Raw genomic sequence first — 4,991 nt, forward strand, 5'->3', positions numbered from 1 at the left:
TTCATTTTGAAATCCACCAAATATTTAATGGTTGTCTTGAGTACTACTTGTGATTGTGCTGTTTGCTTCCTCAACATGTCAACTTCATCTCTAAGTGTAGAAGCAGAATATCTTTCTACCACTAGTTTAGCCTCTAGAGCATCAGCAGTTGGCAGTTCATAATGCACGATTGGGCCGGTGGCACTGCTGTGGGATGATGCAACGTCCCTGGGGACCTTGCTCTTTGATCTTGGGCTAACCTGTTTTGCCATTAAAGTTCTGATTGGATTCAGAAAAGTTGAAGCTAGCAAAACATCTCAACTGGGAGTTATAACAGCAAACCAGTTAAACAAACAAGGAATTAAAGAGTTTCAATTGGATGCTGAAAAGTACTAGTTATTAACATCATTGTAACCCGCTGTTGCAGCAGCAAAGCAGTTAAACAAACAAGTAGATATTTAAGTTAAGGCAAACAGGTAATTCTTAATAGTAAGTATCAAACACATAGATAGGCAAACAGTTAAACAAACGAATCTTCTTTCATTTGCAAACGAATCTGTATGTATTACCATGCCCATGTTTTCCTTGCAATAATTAGTCATTCGAAATGAGATACTCCATCCGTTCACTTTTGTAAGTCGTTTCAGACAACTTTAAAATGAACTGTTTTGCACATTGTCTGAAATGTCTTCAAGGTCTTATAAAAGTGAATAGAGGGAGTACTATAAATTAATTAATGAGGAGTTATTTGAAGAAAAAAATCGAAACGGTACCCACGCTAACGTGGATTAGAGCGTGTCACATAATTAGTTATTTGAATTAGAGTGTGTGTCACGTAGTTAGTTATTTGAATTAGAGTGTGTGTCACGTAGCGATCTCCAATTCTAACGTGGATTTCACATTTCACTGTATCCATGCTATTTTTTTAATACAAATTCATATGTATATGATGAACACCATGGTAGTGAGAAAACTTTTGGATGGATTCAAACATATGACCTACAAAATAGCACAACAAATTGAGCCAATGTCAACTTTTCGAAACTTAGTATGGCACGAATTCGAAATAATTACCCATATGCCTGGTCCTCGTTTCAAATCTTACAATGTACACCGAATTGAAACATCGATATTAACTCTCATACTATGTACATTCAAATTTTGTTTTTAGCCCCCCATGCACAAACGCTACATACTTCCTGTATCAGTCAATCTTCCTCTCCTAACCACCTTAGCAAGCTATCGGTTTCCAACACACGTTCATTCTTTCACTCCATGTTTCGATCTCTAAGTCTCTCAACTACACAACCCCTTTTTTCACTCCTATTACCAAATGTATTTACCTCACACACCCGCCATTGCACCCCATGCCGAGCTCCCTCTCTCCCCCCTCTCTCTCTCACCCTCTCGCGCTAAATACGTGCATTGCCTATCTAGCCCCCCAACCTCTCGTGCGCACGAACGCACGTTGTATTTCTAGGTCACTCTATCGAGACTGTCTCACTCTTTCTTCCGCACGGCGGGCCACACTCGCTCAATCTAGCTCTCTTTATCTGAGTCTCGTTTAACCTCGTTTTCTTTCACACACAAATGATATATCTCCCTGTTCGGGCCTCGATCGACACCTCTATACTCTCTCACGCAGATTGTCTATCTAGGTCAGTCCATCCAAGCCACTGCCACTCTTTCGACCTCATGGTGGGCCACGCTCACTCAATCTCTCTCTCTATCTATCTATCTATATCTCTCTCTCTCTCTGTCTCTATCTCTCTCTCTGTATGTCTCGATTTACCTCGCTCTTTCTCGGACAAAAACGATATATCACCATGTTTGAGCCCAATTCGACCTATTCACATTGTATAGTCTCTCACGCACATCGTCTATCTAGGTCACTCTCTCCAACCCGTCTCACTCTTTCGATCGCACGACGACCCTATGTGATCGGTTGACCTTGCTTCCTCCCACGCACAAAATATATCTACACGTCTGTGACTGGATCATCTCTCAAGGTCTATCTTACAGCCCTCACCCTTACCAAAAGCTCAATCGGACAATATCTCTCCGGAGCATATATATTTGTTCAATGAATGTCGGACCACACTCACTTTGTCTCTCTATCTATATGTCTCTCGATTGACCTCGCTTTCTCATACCGTATCTTCCACGCATTAAAGCTACTACCTCTCCATCCCTCGCAAAGCCGGGGCTATTTACATTGCGAGGGGCACTCCAACCTTGGATTAATTTGTGTAGGCATTTATTCCGGTCGGTTTAGATTATATTTTCGTAGCATTCGGCCCACAACTACTCCAAACGCCGTTGCAACCCATGCAACTCCCCTAGTTGATTTCCCTCTGGCTCAGTCATCGCTCTCTCGCACGTTCTTTCTTGCCTTCAACGTCGCACCATGGTATTATTGAAAAAACTATGTTTTTCTCTTTAATTATTATAAATAAGCTACAAAACTACACGCCGATAGTCCACTTGGAATGGAACATATTTCGACCAACAAATTAAAGTGCTACAAACTACACACCGAGGGGCCCACATGTCATGAAACAAATTTGGACCCATATAGAAATTAAAAAATAAAGGACGAGGATCGAACATGCGATCGGGCCTTCAAGCCGCACGTCAATAGGCAACATACATAGAATAGCAATGTTTGTTGTACCCCCTTTGTCCACATAATGTTTTTATATTACCACAGCCTAATTAATGGATAACATGTAATATTATTTTTAGTACTATTCGTCTTCACTTACTGGTGGGTTCCATGTCTCTCTATCTCCTCCCCTTCTACGTTTAGACGCACGGGCAAACATGAAGAACTTGCGGGCGATGTTGCCGTTGACCATATCTGGACGCGTTCACAAGTCACGGCACCAGTTTCACGTACTAGCAGCACTAGTCAGTGTGTACGTGTAATGCACGTTGATTTGGAAGTATATTAAGTGCATGCAGATATTAACTACTAGGATATTATTTGCGTGTTGTCTTGTGATTAGCACTACTTTTGGCATGAAATTAACTGCACGCTAAACGTGTTGAGCGCTCGACATTGAAGCAGTCCAGGTCGTTGGATGACAAGGAATACATGTGGCTTGATGACGTTTTATATTTAATTTGATACGGCTCTAGCAGAACATTCAATTGATCAAACCATACATTTCGTTCAGTCTGACTCCGACTTTAAATTATACGACGATCGATATAAAATAAACGGAAATGATAAATGTTCGGATTTTAATCATGGCAATCCGAACGTTTTTCATGGCAAATTTAGATTACGCGGCGGCGGCGGGGGCGTCTCGCGGTGGGAAGCGACTCCTCTGCCGTGCTCTATGTGTCGTCGGGCCACTGACCGACGGCAACGGCGACGTCTTGCGCCGTTGTTGGCGTACTCCTGGACGTTGGCGTAGCTTCAAGGAAGGCCAAAATGTTCTGGACTTCGGAGCGAGTCAACTGGCGGGAGGAGGCGACTGGTGTTGGTGCAAGGAAGCGGTCGACGGCAGCCATCCATGCCGCTGAGGGGGCACTGGCACCCGCGCTGGGACAGGCGCTGTCAACTGCGCGGCGGAGACATTCGTGTGCACGGGCACCGGCACGGGTGCGCACGTCAGTGCATGCGTGCACTGGCACCGGCACGGGCGTGCGTGTCAGTGCACGCGCAGGCGCAAGCGCTGGCAGGTGCACGGGCGCGTGAAAGTCGGTGGGGACCTCGTGGAACACCGTGGCATCAATCTCGGCGACAATGTGCGGCTCCTAGCCCATCATGTTGGGGAACGTTGCAGAAAACAAAATTTTTACTACGGTTTCACCAAGATCCATCTATGAGTTCATCTAGCAATGAGTGATCGGATGCATCTACATACCTTTGTAGATCGCGAGCGGAAGCGTTCAAAGAACGGGGTTGAAGTAGTCGAACACGACGTGATCCAAATCACCGGAGATCCTAGCACCGAACGGACGGCACCTCCGCGTTCAACACACGTACGGTCAGCGTAACGTCTCCTTCTTCTTGATCCAGCAAGAGGGAAAGAGAGGTTGAGGAAGATGGCTCCAGCAGCAGCACGACGGCGTGGTGATGGTGAAGCTGCAGTACTCTGTCAGGGCTTCGCCGAGCACTATGGAGGAGGAGGAGGTGTTGGAGAGGGAGAAGGAGGCAACCAAAGGCGTGGGATGAAAGCCCTCCTTCCCCCACTATATATAGGAGGGACAGGGGGGGCACCGGCCCTAGGAGATCCAATCTCCTAGGGGGTGCGGCCAAGGGGGAGGAATCCCTCCTCCCCAAGGCACCTAGGAGGTGCCTTCCCCTCCTAGGACTCTTCCTCCTTGAAACCCTAGGCGCATGGGCCTCTAGGGGCTGGTGCCCTTCGCCCATGTAGGCCAAGGCGCACCCCCTACAGCCCATGTGGCCCCCCGGGACAGGTGGCCCCACCCGGTGGACCCCCGGGACCCTTCCGGTGGTCCCGGTACAATACCGATAACCCCGAAACTTGTCCCGATGCCCGAAACAGGACTTCCCATATATAAATCTTTACCTCCGGACCATTCCGGAACTCCTCGTGACGTCCGGGATCTCATCCGGGACTCCGAACAACATTCGGGTTACTGCATATACATATCCCTACAACCCTAGCGTCACCGAACCTTAAGTGTATAGACCCTACGGGTTCGGGAGACATGTAGACATGACAGAGATCGCTCTCCGGTCAATAACCAACAGCGGGATCTGGATACCCATGTTGGCTCCCACATGCTCCTCGATGATCTCATCGGATGAACCACGATGTCGAGGATTCAAGCAACCCCGTATACAATTCCCTTTGTCAATAGATATGTTACTTGCCCGAGATTCGATCGTCGGTATCCCAATACCTCGTTCAATCTCGTTACCGGCAAGTCACTTTACTCGTACTGTAATGCATGATCCCGTGACCAGACACTTGGTCACTTTGAGCTCATTATGATGATGCATTACCGAGTGGGCCCAGTGATACCTCTCCGTC

This window comes from Triticum dicoccoides, chromosome 4B, assembly GCF_002162155.2.
Source record: "Triticum dicoccoides isolate Atlit2015 ecotype Zavitan chromosome 4B, WEW_v2.0, whole genome shotgun sequence".
Classification (NCBI taxonomy): domain Eukaryota; kingdom Viridiplantae; phylum Streptophyta; class Magnoliopsida; order Poales; family Poaceae; genus Triticum; species Triticum dicoccoides.